Source organism: Gopherus flavomarginatus, unplaced genomic scaffold (genome assembly GCF_025201925.1).
Source record: "Gopherus flavomarginatus isolate rGopFla2 unplaced genomic scaffold, rGopFla2.mat.asm mat_scaffold_103_arrow_ctg1, whole genome shotgun sequence".
Lineage (NCBI taxonomy): Eukaryota > Metazoa > Chordata > Testudines > Testudinidae > Gopherus > Gopherus flavomarginatus.
In genome coordinates, this window is record NW_026114624.1 from 62,772 (window position 1) to 79,399 (window position 16,628).

The following is a 16,628-nucleotide window of genomic DNA, read 5'->3' on the forward strand; positions in this document are numbered from 1 at the left end:
GAGGAGCACAGATCATGGCACGGCCAGATGGCCGAGTCATAAAGAGGATGCTGCAGTACTTGGGCTGAGGCAGGTCTGCAAGCAGTGACAGCGATGGATGAGGCACCACCAGGAGAGGGAACACTGGCTGACCGAGCTAATCCCTGAGACAAACAGCAGGAGGTACCACCCTGGCATCACCCATTACAGGGCCTGAGTGCATGTCCTCCCCTTCCTGGGGGTCTGGCCAGGCTCTGCCAAGCGAGGCGCAGATGCTCTGTGAGCCCATCTAGGGAGCTGATATCACCCAGACATATGAGTGTCCTCAGGGCAACACAGTTGCAAAAGTGGGTAGGGGCAGGCTGCAGCACATACCACACTTGCTGGCTAAGTCTTGTGCATGCTGGGGATGGCCACCTCCCCATTGATGAGACCTGGTCCCACCATCTTCCTAGAGTTCCAATCTGCCTTGCTGCCACCCCTGTCTGTGTTGCTGTTGTCTGCTCTAGCAGCTGACTGGAAGGGGCGCATTGGCCCCAGACCATGTAGCCATGAGGTCTGGAAGGCTGAAAGCAGGAAGAAAGGTGCCTTCCTAGCGCACCCAATAGTCCATAATATAATTAAGAAAAACATTTCTCAATGAATTCTCAGTAAAAGATCAGAAACAGCCAGTGTCTGCATCATGCTAAGGGCATTGGGATTTTCTTTAAATTTGGCAGACCAACCTAACACACATTTGAACCTCTTCTTTTCACACTGTTGCTCATTCTCAGGGTCTGCTTTGTCTCCAGATGGATCCATTCTCTTTCAGAACAGCCTTGCTCTTCCTGTCTGTTTCACTCATGGACGTGTCGGAGTAAACACTCCCCTTCACTCTATTCTCAGACAAACACTAGTATTAACTGTTTGCTACTGAGGGGTTTAGAAGCATTTATTGCGTGAAGGATGACATTTCTGGGGGAGTGTTCCCAAGATCCAGCACTTTGTGTTCCAACAACTCCCAGCTTCCTTGGTGAAAATAAGACCAAGGTTTCTTTGCAGTGTACAAGAATAAAGACAGTTTTCACCCCAGGTGGGACTTGAACCCACAATATCTGATTCAAGAGGCCAATGCCTTATCCATTAGACCACTGATGTGCAGCTTCAAGGACAGAAATTCCCTCTCATAAATGCACATTCCTCACATTCGCTTAGAAGCCAAATACTCCCTTTCTGCACCTTACACAAAATGTCTGCATCCCCTAGCAGCAAGCCAACTAGGCTGGTGACTGACAGAGCTGAGCACCACCTTTCTACCAGCCATCCTTAGAGAAGAACCCCATCCTAGAGTCACTCTTCCCTCCTTCAGCACCTCCACGTCTGTGGCTCTGAGTGGCAGTAGGATGATTAGGGGGTGAATCCAGGGCTGGAAGGCGGGTAAGGTCGGCCTGTAAGGAGTAACCAGGTGGGGCAGACCCAGGGAGAGGTTGTGGGCTATTGGTCGGTTGTTGGGATCTGAGCTCTGGATCAAAGCTGCACAGTGACCTGACACACAGGGTTATAAGGCCAACATAGTGACCCCTTACTGGCCTTGATGAACCCCAAACCGTTGTTACTAAGGGCATTGAGGAGTCTCTGTCCCTTAATAACTTCTGGGAACTCCCTAGCAGGCTGCGGGGCGTCAGCCACCTCCTGTCACACAGGTTAGACTCCTGGCGCTGTGCCAGCTGCCCCCTCACTTGCAGGCCCAGTGTAGGAAGAAGGAGGCCTGGGGCTGGCAGAAGAGGGTTTGGATTAATCCACCTCTATGTTATGGGCACAGCACACGGACGCTGTGTCCCTCTGCTGGCTTTTCTTCAGCAGCACCTAGTGGCCCTGGCTCCAGGCTAGCGCCTTGTGAGCTCTGGCACTGGCAGGAAGCGCTGCAGGGTGCTGGGCAGCAGCCCTGGCAAACAGCTGCTGGTAGGTGTCTCTGTGGTGTCATGGGTCAGTGAGTTCAGCTGTTAATGGAAAGGAGGGGGGGTTATGCTCCCCCAGGGATGCCACTGAAGGCTCCTCCTGGGCTCCTCAAGGTCTGCTGGGAGTCGTGATGTTCCCCTTTTGCCACGTCAAAGGCTCCCTCTTGGACAAAGTGGGTTCACCTGCTGGCTGGAAGAGTGTGGGGACTGCGCTGCAAAAGCCCATCTCCCGGCAGCCGTGCTGGAGGCTCAGGCTTAATCCTCAAAGCCAAGCGCAAAACCTTCAGCCGGGAACGTTTCGCTCCCTCCCGCCTCCGCCCAAGGAGCAAGGGAGAAGCGGAGGAGACACGCCGGCTCGAACATGCCTCCCTCCCACTTCCCTGAAGGCCGTGCAAAGCTCTTGGCCTAACTCATGCCTTGTCAGGAAAGCGCGGCCATGCTGCCCAAGTCTCAGTCACATCCGCAGCCTGGCCTGCCCCAGCTGACGCCGTGCAGAGCCACGCGAGTCAATGGCAGGTCAAGTCGGGAGCCTCAGCTCTTTTTCTTGACAGCCACACACACACACAGCACTGCCTGGCATCCCGAGAGCTTCCCTCGTGTTCTCCCGCAGCAGCCGCCTGCCGGTGTGGATGGGAAGAGGGGACAAGGAAGCACTGCGGCCTCATTCCAGGACAGGAGGCCCTCACCACGCCCAGGCCTGCCTCTTGCCTTCAGCTCAGGCAGCCAGAGGTGCTGGGGAGCTCCCCGGCAGGCCGCCGCCTCAGCCAGGAAATAAGGAAAAGGCGATGAATGAAGAAGTCAGGAAATAACAAGGAAATGAAGAGGTTTGTTGAACGGGTTTCTGTCCGATTTACCAGCTTCTCAGCTACCGCTCAAAGTTAAAGACCTAAAGTCCACCTATCAGCATAAGCACAGATGGTTAGATGAGAATTAAAAGGATCTGCTGTCACAAGTGTTAGGTGCCTGCAAGCAGCATGCAGACCGTTTAAAATGTCACAATTAGAAGCTCAGATGAAATGTTTGCCCTAAATCAAAAACGACAATAGGAGGACCAGCAGAACGCCACTCTAGGTATACAGCCGAGTAATGGAGGCTGTTAGAGGCAAAAAGTCATTCCTCAAAATTTGGAAATCAAATCCTAGTGAGGATAATAGGAAGGTGCACAAACTCTGGCTTCTTAAGTGTCAAAGTGTAACAAGCCAGACCAAGAAAGAATCTGAGAAGCAACATGCTAAAGACACAAAAGCTAAGCATAAATCCGGTCAATGTGAGTCCTGGTCTGTCCCCGCAGAAAGGTGAACCTCCTCTGTAGCTGGAGTGAGCTTCTCTAAGCTGACCTCACTACAGACCTGTGCCAGGTAGTGCTCATTGTAAAAATGTTTCCTCTGACGGTTGGGAAAATGGGACCAGCGGGTCCTCAGGCCGGCTGACACAATTAAAATCTTGCTCAACAACAAAAATCATACAGTTCAGAGGAAGGGAGCCTTTGATCTTCCCTCTCATGTCTTAACTAGAGATCATACACACTAATATAGCAGTAACCAGTACCACAGAGCACAAAGTCTACCAGTAATGCTCTCCCTGGTCGGAGCTCCACCACCTTTTGTATTCGCACTGCAAATGTGAAAAACAAGACTCCAGCCCCATCATTCTTCCCTGGCCAGAAGGCCCTTCCTCCAATCACCCTCTGCCTATTGAGCTACCCTAGAGTTGTTAATGTGCATTTCCTGAACACCCACCATGTCCAAGTCCAGCTGTTCCAAGGCACTGAACCTCAAGCACCTCCTCCTGGGCCCCCAAATCCCTTACACCTTCCATACAACCATTTTCACAGTTGCCCCTTCCCTGCCCTTGCTCAGCTGCGCAGAGGAGTTTTCATCCCCAATCCCTGCCTGTCACTGCCCAGCAGCCCTCTGGCACCATTCCTGACGGTAACTCTGCCTTGCTCTCTTCCTGTCATGTTGGGAAAGATAGTTCTCATCGTTAAAGGTCAGGTGGGCCAACTAGGGGCAGAAGCCCATTCTATGTTTTCCTACTGCAGAGCCCAAGATCAGAGACTCACCGTCAGTGCCACCTAGAGGGGAGGCAAGTGGGGCAATTTGCCCCAGGCCCTGCAGGGTCCCCATGAGAATACAGTGTTGCAACTTTTTTTTAATGCCCTCAAAATTGCTTTCTCCCTAGGCCATCCCTGCTCATCTTGGGTGCAGGCATTGCTGTGCTGCCAGAGAACAAGCTGCCCCTACACAAAGAGGATGAAAGAACCTGCTAAAGGCTGGGATTGCTCCAGGGACCTTTAGCTTGTCAGTATAATGCTCTCCCAACTGAGCTACTTTGGCAGCTGTATGGGATTATTTTGGCCTATTGTTTCTCTGTCCAGGATGTTTTTGCAGCAGTTGGACACAAAAAGGACGTCATTGTGAGCGGCCCATGAAGACAAGACTCGCTTTTGCCTGCCTTGCTCTGCTTGACTTGCTTCCTCACCCTGTTCCTGCCCTAGTGCCCAGGTTGACCCGGTGGTGGAAAGGGACTAGGGGCCAGTGGCGCGGGGAGGAAGTTGAGCTGGACCCTGAGCTAGACTAGACCCTGGCAGTGAGAGTCTGGCCACTACTTACCACCCCACCCTGTTGTCCTGGCTTCCCCCACTGGATATCATTTCAGGAGGGAAGTGGGGCTTCTGCCTCCCCTCCCCGATTTTCACACCACAAAGGAGTGCAAACAGGAAAATGAATGGCTGCTCCACACCCCCACCGGAGGAACCCGACGCCCTTAGCTGTGGTGAGTAAGAAGTGGCTGTTGGCTGACAGGGCCTGTCCCCCAGGAGCTAGAACAGCAGCTGCCGCCTCCCCCTTGGCTCCAGGCTGTGGGAAATGCTCATTGCCTGGCTGCATGGGTGGCTGCTGCTCCGTGCCCTGGAGAGCATCTGTGTTGCTCTGTCAACCTCCCATCTTCACTGAGCCAGCCCGGTAAGGTCCCAAGTGCCCACTCTGGCCCGGCAGCTGAGAGTCTGTGCAGACATCAGCCTCCCTGCCAGCCCCACAGGCAGCAGCAGTGCCAGCCCCCCCAGCACCACAGGGGCACTCAATGCACTTCCTGTGGGGAAATGGCTCCTTGGTGTCCAGCTGCTAGAGTGAGAGTCAGGAGAGAACAGTGTCTGGCTCACCTTGGGGGAGAGAAGAGACCTGATGAGTGCGGATCTCCCTCTGTCTCCCCCACAATGCTGGTCAGTTTTATTGTCACTGTGACAGTCAGCGTTTCTCTTCAGGGCCGGCCCTAGAGGGATCGGGGGTCTGGGACAAATTCCCCCTTTCCTCCCCAGGCCCTGCCCCCACTCCACCCCTTCCCTCAAACCCCAACCCCTGTCCCATCTCTTCCCGGCTTGCACCATTCCTCTCTCTCTCCCACCTCTTCCCGTCCCTGCTCCTCTCCCTCCTGATCCAGTGCCTCCTGAATCCCACTGAACAGCTGATCACTGGCAAGTGGGAGGTGCTGAAGGGGAAGAGGAGGAGCTTGTCTGCAAGGCCTGTAGTGTGTGTGTGTGTGTGGGTGGGGAGCTGGCTGGCAGTGGGTACTGAGCCCCTATTTTTTCTCTGTTGGTTCTGCAGCCCCATAGCTCCCATGGATTCGCTGACTTGGCTCCTTTCACACTCTAGAGAGAGGAGCAGAACCAGGGCAATGGCTGATCTATGGGGCACCAGGTGAGTGGCAGAGGTGTCAGGTGCTGAGAGTTTGCCTGACCCCTCAGGGACACAGTGTGAGGTGGTGCCCCAGGGACCTCTATGAAAGGAGCAGAACAGGATTTACTTGGGGTGGGGAGAGAATTGAGAGTGTCTCAGGGGGTTGTACAGAGGTATTGCCTGGGTTAGAGGCTGGCTAAAACACAGGCCTCGCTGTGAGCAGGATTTGAAACTGCGCAGGGGAACCCTATTGGATTTTGACTCCAACGCCTTAACCACTCAGCCATCAGCCCAAAAATGCCCCAATGCCAGAGAAACTGGTAAAGAATCACAATATCCAGGCTTGAAGTCATCTGAACTACAGAATTCCCACAGCAAACCTGGCTCCCAAAGCACATGGGGGCTTTGGGTTTGTTCTCTTTGCTTAGCCATGTGCAGTCGCACAGAGAGCATGTTTAAAAGTCTCCTCTCCCACAGAGCGGGAATGGGAAATGATTCTCAACTTGAAGCTTGATGTGAATGAGGATGTCTGGACCACCGGACCAGGGACAGATCTTTGCTAGAGAAACCACTGACACATGGAACCAGGCTAAGGAAAATGTTTCCTGGAGTCAGTAACTGGATTAGCAGCAGTATTGTGCAGAGAAATGTCTCACAAGAGGACTCAGAGCATTGATGGTTTGGTAGCAGAAGTCACAACCACAGCGGAGGAGGTCTAGCTTTGGTTTCTGGCCAACAAAAGGATGAGTTTTATTGTCTCCAAATTTCAGTAGAAAAATTCAGACCCAAACTGTGTGTGGTGGGGGTTTCTCTGGTTTGTTTTGTTTTTCTCATTTGAAATGTCCTTGATCATTTTTCTGGGAAAACTTTTTGGAGAAGGGCAAGGAAGAGTCAGAACAATTACAAGTCTCTCAGCGCCGAGGGAGGAGTGGAGATTTTCATGGAGGGGAGTTGAGGAGATAAATGAGAGGCTTTTGCTCCCGCAGAGGGAGTGGCTTGGCAGGTTCATTTTTACCAAGTGAACCCCCCTCCCCCCCACACATGTTGCTCCCCTGCTGCTGCTACCCCAGCTCAGAGCCCACTGTCACCCCCAGTATGTGACCTACAGCTTCCCACTGACAAAGCCCTTATCTATCAGAAACAAAATCCCCTCATCTGCCCCTTCTCCCAACTGAGCCCTCCCCCCCACATAGCCCAGGACAACCCGACCTAGCCATGCTAGGGGGTCGGGCTTAATCTTCAAGGCCGAGAGCAAAACCTTCAGCCAGGCACGTTTCGCTCTCTTTCCACCTCAGCCCAAGTGGCAAGGGAGAAACGGATGAGACACGCCGGCTGGAAGACTCCTCCCTCCCACTTCTCTATAGCCTTCTGTGATGTTATTAATATGAACTGGGACCGTGGAGATCATTGTTGCCACCACTGTTATATATGTGCAGCAAATATTGTGCAAAGGTTGGCATGTGAGGTGTCTATGACAAGGTTACCATTTGCTGGTTATAATTATGCTGGCTGTATGTGTGTACCATTTCTGTATTTGAAGTTATGAATATGGGCTGTGTACTTGTATCTCAAATGTATTTGATTCCAAGTAGCCTCAGTGTCATAAGCCCCCAACTCCTTCAGGAGTCCCTAGCAAAGAGACCCCCCCCACTGTCCTGGACTCCCTGGGAGGTACCTCCCACCCTCTGCCCAATGGACCACCAAGGATTAAAGTGGCAGCATTTAGTATCAGTGGGGTTCAGTGGCTCAGGCCAGCCACCTTAGCTGGGGACCCGCCCCCATAGCACTGCTCGAGGGCCTGGACCTGGGGTGTTCACAGCCCCCTCCTCACCTCTCCCTGAGCTCACCTGGAACAAAGCAGAAGCGTCCGTCGGCCACGCTGCTGTCCGAGTCCCAGGCGCTGCTACTGTCCCATGGGGAGCGGGCTGAGCTGCTGGGACTGGGAGAGGGATCCACCACCTCCTGCTCTGGGAAGGCTGGAAGGTCCCCACTGACTGGGCAGGGTGATGTCTCCTGCTGGAAATCGGGGCTGGGCTCCTGGGGCCACTGCTGCCCACACAACAAGCCCCGGAGCCACCCTGCCTGGTTCTGCTCCTGGGCTGGGTCCTGCCTGCCCAGCCGCATCCTGGCCCAGCTCCATTTTGGCCTGGCCGGTGCCTCTCTCACCTCGGCGCCTGCGCCGGGAGCAGGTTTCCTCTTCCAGAAGGCTGGGCACTTCCACCTCCTGGCCCGGCCGAGAGCTCCTTCCCCGCCATTGGGGACAGTGGGGCCGCTCGGCTCCTGGGGAAGATGGCAGCTGCTTCCCACAGGCTCTGGGGCTGCCTGCAGAGCCTTCTTCCTGAACATCCTCAGGAGCCTGGCCATCCTGGAACCGAGCGGGGAGCAGGCATGAGTCTGGGGTCAAGGCAGCCTCTCACTAACCAGCCTGTTTGGTCCCTTCCAATCCCTGCCCCACCCAGAGCAGCTCCTCCTCCCCCCACGGGGGTGCAGGGAGTGCAAGCTACACTCACTGGCACGAGTTCATTGCATGATCTGCTCCCCCTCAACCTTCCCCCTCCTCATCCCTGGGGCTGCAAGAACCGGGGAGTCTCATCCTTTTCGAGCACTGGGGTCAGTCACAAAGACCATCGGTCACTTTGGACAAGCAGCTCCCTCCTTCCAGCCCAGGGCACACTCACACCTCCCCCCCAACCCCACTCCCAGGCTAGAGAAGGAACAGAACCCTGGAGTCCGGACTTCTCCTAGGAAACCATTCCCCACTTCAAAGTCCCTAGACATAGCAAGGCCAAGACCCCCTCGTTTCCCATTGATTTCCATGCTCAGCAGCTCCCCGGGTCCGGCCCAGCTCAGAGACTCTCAGCCTGGGGAACAGTCTCCCACAAGGGAAGGGCTGGGAGTCCCTTGCTGGGGACCTTGCCAAACACACTGGAGATGGCTTTGGAGAAGCCCCTCCCCAGTCTGAGAGTGAGGGGTTCCTGGGGGCTGTTTGTAAATCCAATGTCCTTTGGGAGAGATTCTCTCCCCATCTTTCTGCCTCTCCCCAGACAGACAGGGGACGCCATCGAGGAATCCTAATGCCACTCACTTGCTCTGGTGACGGAGGGATGGATGGAGGATGTTCAGTGTCATCCCTAGCCCTTCTCCTCACTCTCCAAGCCCAAGGCAGGCTGGAGAGGAATGTGGTGACCTGAGGAGTTACCCTGCCCAGCCAGCAGGCAGAGTGATGACACTGGGTGATTGGCTGGCTGGGAAAACAAGAGTCTGTCTTATTGCCAAGCAAAGGAGAAACTTGGCCAGCAGCAGGGAGTGCAGAACATCACCCTAGTGCAGGGGTGACAGCGCCTCCGGGATCCTGAAATCCCAGCACTTTACACACCTTCCTGGAGCCGCCCAACCCCCCTGGGCTGTTGGGACTCTGACCCCAACCCTACTGATGAGAAACAGGCCTGGGGAGGGGAAGCTACTGGCTCAGGGTCACACCAAGTGTCAGAAGGATGGATGGGACCAAGCAGTCCTTCTTTCCAGGACCCTTTGCTAACCACTGCTGCACACTCCCTCCCACAGCTGCCAATTACAACCAGGACCTCATGGCCACTCCTCCTGCCTTTGAGAGGGAGTGTGATCCACTGGAGTCACTGGACCAGGGGACTGGGAGTCAGGACTCCTGAGTTCCATTGCTGGGGATTTAATACTTTCCCACTATTGGAAAGTGCTGGGAGAATCCCCCAGCCAAAACTGCTCTGATAGTGCTAAGCAGCATCTGACCATTCAAGGGCGGAGCGCACTGCCCAGGAAGAGGAGTGTTTGACTCTGGGGTTTCACTTCAGCCCAATCTAGGGAGAGGGGCCCAGCCAGGAAGTTTGGCTCAAGACCAATTCTCCAATTTGTTAAAGGCGTTTTGAATTCCAATCCTGTGATCATTTGCAAATTTTAGAAGCATGCTCTGCAGTCCATTTTCCAAATCAGTAATGAAAATATTGAATAGTAACAGACCCAGGACTGATCCCTGCCGAACACAACAGGTACACCCTCTCTGTTGGACAGCCAAACATGGGGCCCTTAACCCTGGCTCCAGCTGCCCTACCCGTGGGGCTCCAAACCCTAGCTCCAGGGACCCCATCCCTGGGGACCCTAACCCTAGCTCCAGAGGCCCCACCCGTGGGGCACCTAACCCTACCTCCAGGGGCCCCATCCCTGGGGCTTCTAAACCTACCTCCAGGGGCCCCATCCCTTGGGATCCTAACCCTAGTTCCAGGAGTCCTACCCGTGGGGCCCCTAACCCTAGCTCCAGAGGCCGAACGCGTCGGGCCCTAACCCTACTTCCAGGGGCCCCATTACTGGGGCCCCTAACCCTAGCTCCAGGAGCCCCATCCCTGGGGCCTCAAACCCTAGCTCCAGGGGCCCCACCCGTGGGGCCTCTAACCCTATCTCCAGGGGCCCCATCCCTGGGGCTCCAAACCCTAGCTCCAGAGGCCCCATCTGTGGGGCCCCTAAACCTAGCTCCAGGGGCCCCATCCCTGAGGCCCCTAACCCTAGCTCCAGGGGCCCCATCCCTGGGGCTTCTAACCCTAGCTCCATGGGCCCCACCCGTGGGGCCCCTAACCCAGCTCCAGGGACCCCATCCCTGGGGCTCCAATCCCTAGCTCCAGGGGCCCTACCCATGGGGACCCTAACCCTATCTCCAGGGGCCCCATCCCTGAGGCTCCTATCCCTAGCTCCAGGGGCCCTTCCCGTGGGGCCCCTAACCCTAGCTCCAGGGGTCCCCATTGTGGGACCCCTAACCCTAGCTCCAGGGGTCCCCTCCATGGGACCCCTAACCCTAGCTCCAGGAGCGGTGTCCCTCGGGCTCCTAACCCTAGCTACAGGGGACCTACCCGTGGGACCCCTAACCCTATCTCCAGGGGCCCCATCCCTGGGGCTCCAAACCCTAGCTCCATGGGCCCCACCCGTGGGGCCCCTAACCCAGCTCCAGGGGCCCTATCCCTGGGGCTCCAATCCCTAGCTCCAGGGGCCCTACCCGTGGGGCCCCTAACCCTAGCTCCAGGGGTCCCCACCGTGGGACCCCTAACCCTAGCTCCAGGAGCGGTGTCCCTTGGGCTCCTAACCCTAGCTCCAGGGGCCCTACCCGTGGGGCTCCAAACCCTAGCTCCAGGGGTCCAACCCGTGGGACCCCTAACCCTAGCTCCAGGGGCCCCACCCGTGGGGCCCTTAACCCCAGCTCCGGGGGCCCCATTCCTGGGGTCCCTAACTCTAGCTCCTGTGGCCCCACCTGTGGGGCCCCTAACCTTAGCTCCAGCGGCACCACCCCTGGGGCTCCTAACCCTAGCTCCAGGGACTCGACCCGTGGGGCCCCTATCCCTAGCTAAAGGTGCCCTACCCGTTGGGCCCCAAACCCTAACTCCAGGGACCCAATCCCTGGGTCCCCTAACCCTAGCTCCAGGGGTCCCACCCGTGGGGCCCTTAACCCCAGCTCCGGGGGCCCCATTCCTGGGGTCCCTAACTCTAGCTCCTGTGGCCCCACCTGTGGGGCCCCTAACCTTAGCTCCAGCGGCACCACCCCTGGGGCTCCTAACCCTAGCTCCAGGGACTCGACCCGTGGGGCCCCTATCCCTAGCTAAAGGTGCCCTACCCGTTGGGCCCCAAACCCTAACTCCAGGGACCCAATCCCTGGGTCCCCTAACCCTAGCTCCAGGGGTCCCACCCGTGGGGTCCCTAACCCTAGCTTCAGGGACACCATCCCTGGGGCCCTTAACCCTGGCTCCGGGGGCTCCACTCGTGGGGCCCCAAACCCTAGCTCCAGGGACACCATACCATGGTAACTGACATATATCCTATGGGAGAAGGGCAGCCCAATATTAGTAGGGTGAGGAAATACAAATAAGGAAAAGGGGATGAAACCCCTATTGAATATGCATTAGGCATAGTGGCATCAGCATAACGACTGAGAAAAGCTGCATCCTGGTCTGTGTGCCAGGCGAGATATAGGGAAAGGAGAGGGGAATGGTTTATTTCTCCTTGTTTTAAGACCCAAGGGATTTGGGTCTTGGGTTCCCCAGGGAAGGTTTTTGGGGGAACAGAAAGTGTGCCAAACACTATATTTTGGCTGGTGGCAGCGCTATCAGGTCTAAGCTAGGAATTAATCTTAGAAGGGTACATGCAGGTCCCCACTTTTGGACGCTAAAGTTCAAAGTGGGAAAAATACCTTGATACATGAACTCACCTACTCTGCTGATGTATGCAGCGGACAGAGCTGGGCTGCCTCTGATCTAGGTGCCCAGAGGAGGAGGGAAGGTGTGTGGGGCTCCAGCCTGGGACTCTTCCTCCCTCCTGCCAAGCCCTGACTATTAATCCCAGCCTTGGCACTCCTTTCTTCAAGCACCATGTGGGCCAGAGGAAAAGTGTGGTAGGAAGCACAAGAGCCAAGCTTGTGGGCATCAGGTGAAGCAGCAAGAACCCCAACCATCAGGGTAGCAAGTTCTAGAGCCCTAACCCATTGTGGCTATCCCAGCCAAAGACCTGGCTCTAGGAGGTGTGAGTCACCCAGCAGGAGGGGAAAGACTGGCTCTTACACCACTGGAGACAGGGAAATTGAGCACTGTAAGCTCTGGGGCTTTACCACAAGCCAACACAAGGTCCCACTGAGATTTGAACTCAGATTGTAGGATTTAGAGTTTTGAGTGCTGCCCATTACACCATGGGACCAGCTTAGGCTGGTTTCTCTGCACATTGGTGACCATCATGGGGCTGGCTTCTGTAAGGGGGTTCTTGGCCCTTTACTAAAACTTAGAGGGGGCAGGGGGGATTGGTTGGCTAGTTCCCAGCACCAATAGAAGGGGGAAGGATCAATGGGAAATCAGGACCCTGAGACTGACAGTCCCCAGGGACAATGGGGAGAGGCCAAAGCTCCAAGTTAGCCACACTGATAGGCCAGGCAGTGTAATGAGAGAGTCACCAGACCAGGGGGTCCCATCCTCCATGTGAGCTGGAACTGCCTGGGCCAGAGTGGGGCAGAGCTAAGGAGAGAGCAGGAGCCCGAGAAGAGCGGGGAGCAGAGCTGCGCAGGTGTAGTGCCAGAAACTGCTGCATGTAGGAATTTGCAACCTGTAGCAGTTACTGATACCTGAGGTTGTTCTTATTTGCTGACTTGTCCTTATTGGCTAAAACTTGACAGTGGTTTCTCTAGCAAAGGCCAGTCCTTGGCCCCTTGGTGCAGACATCCTCCTTCATATCAGGCTAGAGTGACCAGATGTCAAAGATGAAATATCGGGACGCGGGGGGCAGAGCAAAAAAAAAAAGCTGGAGGACCCCACACCGCCAAGCGGAAGTGGCACTGCCCTGTCACCAACCAACTCTCGGCTCCGACCCCCGATACACCCCCATTTCCCCTCTCCCCTTGCTCCTGGGCCCAGCCTGGGCTCCGAGCTCTGCAGCTGAGCCATGCTCTGCGCCTCCTGCAGGTCCCGGGCAAGGGGAGAACCAGGCAGCTGGGCCCGGCCCCTCCCAGCAGGAGCGTGTCCGCCCTATGTGTGTCTCTGCCCCCCCCGGCCACATAGGTCCTGCTTGCTCTGCCCTGCCCCCAGCCCCACTGCGCTGTCCTACAGGCTGCAGGGCTGGAGCAGCCTCCACGCTGCGCTCCCGGCAATGGCCTGGCTCGTGTGCAAACCTGGGAGGGAGGAGGAATGCCGCGTGTTTGGGGAAGAGGTGGGGCCAGGGCGAGGATTTGGGGAGGGATTCAATGGGACAGTGAGGGGGTGGGGCTGGGGGCACGGCCAGGGCTGGGATTTGGGGAGGGATCCAATGGGGGAAGAAGGGGGCGGAGTCGGGGTGAGTGGAGGCAAGTGTCCCTCTGGACTCTGCCTGTGTGCCGGAGCAGAAGGCAAAATTATTTGTTTGTCCAGTGTCCCTACCAAACATCGGTCGGGATGTGGGACAAACAAGCAAATATCGGGACAGTCCTGATAAAATCGGGACATCTGGTCACCCTACATCAGGCTTCAAGTTGAGAATCATTTCCCATTCCCGCTCTGTGGGAGGAGAGACTTTTAAACGTGCTCTCTGTGCGATTGCGCATGGCTAAGCAAAGGGAACAAACCCCAAATCCCCCCTGTGCTTTGGGAGCCAGGTTTATGGTGCGAATTCTGTAGTTCAGATGACTTCATGCCTGGGCATTGGGATTCTTTACCAGTTTCTCTGGCATTGGGGCAGTTTTGTGCTCACAGCTGTGATGGATGAGTGGTTAAGGCGTTGGAGTTTAAATTCTATAGAGTTCCCCTGTGCAGGTTCAACTCCTGCTCACAGCATGGCCTGTGTTTTAGCCAGTCTCTCACCCAGGCAATACATCTGTACAACCCCCTGAGACACTTTCAATTCTCTCCCCACCCCAAGTAAATCCTGTTCTGCTCCTTTCATAGAGGTCCCTGGGGCACCACCTCACACTGTATCCCTGAGGGGTCAGGCAAACTCTCAGCACCTGACACCTCTGCCACTCACCTGGTGCCCCATAGATCAGCCATAGCCTTGGTTCTGCTCCTCTCTCTAGAGTACAAAGGAAGCCAGGTCAGCAACTCCATGGGAGCTATGGGGCTGCAGAACCAACAGAAAAAAAAATAGGTGCTCAGCACCCACTGGCAGCCAGCTCCCCCCACCACTACAGGCCTTGCTGACAAGCTGCTCCTCTTCCCCTTCAGCACCTCCCACTTGCCAGTGATCAGCTGTTCAGTGGGGTGCAGGAGGCATTGGGTGGGGAGGGGAAGGAGCAGGGATGGGAAGAGGTGGGGATGGGAGAGGAATGGGGCAGGAAGGTGCAGGAAGGGAAGAGATGGGACGGGACGGGGTGGGGGCTTGTGGGAAGGGGTGGAGTGGGGGCAGGGCCTGGGGAGGAAAGGGGGGATTTGTCCCGGACACCAGACCCCTCTAGGGCTGGTCCTGAAGGGAAACGCTGACTATCACAGTGACAATGCAACTGACCAGCATTGCAGGGGACACTGAGGGAGATCTACACTCATCAGGTCTCTTCTCTCCCCCAAGATGAGCCAGACACTGCTCTCTCCTGGCTCTCAATCTAGCAGCTGGACGTCAAGGAGCCATTTCCCCACAGGAAGTGCATTGAGTGCCCCTGTGGTGCTGGGGGGGCTGGCGCTGCTGCTGCCTGTGGGGCTGGCCGGGGGGTTGATGTCTGCACAGACTCTCAGCTGCCAGGCCGGAGGGGGCACTTGGGACCTTACCAGACTGGCCCAGTGAAGATGGGAGGTTGACAGAGCAATACAGAGGATATCCAGAGCAGGGAGCAGCATCCGCCCATGCAGCCAGACAATGAGCATTTCCCACAGCCTGGAGCTGAGGTGGAGGCGGCAGCTGCTGTTCCAGCTCCTGGGGGACAGGTCCTGCCAGCCAACAGCCACTTCTTACTCACCACAGCATAGGGCGCTGGGTTCCTCCAGTCAGGGTGTGAAGCAGCCGTTCATTTTCCTGTCCTTTCTGTGTGCAACTGCTGACAAAAACATCCCAGACAGAGAAGCAACAGGCCAAAGTGCTATCGTGGAGCTGTCAAAGTAACTCAGTTGGGAGCGCGTTAGACTGAAGGTCCCTGATTCAATGCTGGGCTTTGGCAGGCCCTGTGTGTGCAAGGATGGCTTGTTATCTGGGAGCATAGCAAAGTCTGCACCCAAGGTGAGTTCCTGAGCTTGGGCTCTGCAGTAGGAAAACATAGAATGGGCTTGCTGGCCCACCTGACCTTTAATGATGAGAACTGTCTTTCCCAATATGGTAGGAAGAAAGTGAGGCAGGGCAGCCCTCAGGAATGGTGCCAGAGGGCTGCTGGGCAGTGATTAGAGATGAAAACTCCTCTGTATAGCTGAGCAATGGCAGTACCAGGGAAGGGGCATCTGTAAAAGTGACCCAACCATACCTCTCCTCCTCTGGGCACCTAGAGCAGAGGCAGCTGGTGCTGATAGCTCCAAGGGAAGGCTTAAAAGCCACAGAGCAACTGAGGTCAGAGCTAGAGGAGGGCAGGACCATGCCTATGTGTGGCCTTCAGACAGGCACAAAAACACCCAGCCAGGCTGCTCCCTACCATACCAAACACCCACTGAAGGTCACCAGCATGCGGGGCAGCTGCTGATGCTCTGCGGCCAACATCACAAGTTGGTAGGAAAGCAGGGCCAGCCCCTATACTGGGGCCTCTGACTGGTCCCACTCAAGGTGCTCACTTTTGCAGCGGGGCAGGAGATTTTACCCCAAGAGGCTTTTCCCCAGCTGTGAGAAGCGGAGAAACACCCAGGCTCCGAAGACGCTATGTAGCAAGTACCCTCCAGCACAGGGACAGGCGCACACGCTAGCCTGGGCAGCCGCCCACTTTCTTTGACAAGTCAGGATTGGCAAAGGCTAGACTGGAAGCACCTGGGGCTCCTGCCGCAGCCTTTGTGACACCCAACCTCCAACTTCTTCCTAGGGCTCTAGCTGAAGCCAGAGCATTGGTCTGAGCGGCCAAGAAGAGGTTCCAGCCCTGAAGGGAGCAGGACGTTCAGCACAAAGGTAAAACTGCAGAAACCCAACCACCAAGGGACTCAATCCCTCAATCTTTTGATCCACACTCAGACACCTTATCCATTAGGCCACATGAGGGGTTCCTGGGACTTTTTTGTGCCTCTCTTTTGCCTACCTACTCGCTCTTGTAGTGAATGGTGAAGCTGGTCTCAACAAGCCCAGGTAGCTTAGTTGGTAGAGCATCAGGCTCTTAATCTGAGGGTCTGGGGTTCAAGCCCCTGCCTAGGCACTCAGCTTTAAGTTGCCTTGTGTGCCAGGAGCCAAATGCTTCCTGGTGCTGTCCACCAGCCACATGCAGATTCCCAGAATCCATGGCCATTTCCTGGAAAGGTTCCTTTCCTCAGGAATCAGGAGAGAGGCCACATCCACAGGGGCAGGCCTAGAACACGCAGTCTCTGGCTGGCAGGAAGTGCTGTGGGCCAGGTGCTGAGAAAGCTCAGAAGGAGAGCAGCAGAGATGAAGGGAAGAGAGACAGAGAAGCAATGAGTACAGA

The 16,628-nt window shown here is 56.0% G+C and overlaps 1 non-coding gene across 1 annotated transcript; it reads left to right on the forward strand.

Moving 5' to 3' along the window:
- The first annotated feature begins 16,291 nt into the window (after positions 1-16,291).
- Positions 16,292-16,364, forward strand: TRNAK-CUU (transfer RNA lysine (anticodon CUU)). The gene has a single exon. It is a non-coding gene; the product is annotated as a tRNA-Lys (tRNA).
- Positions 16,365-16,628: the final 264 nt, after the last annotated feature.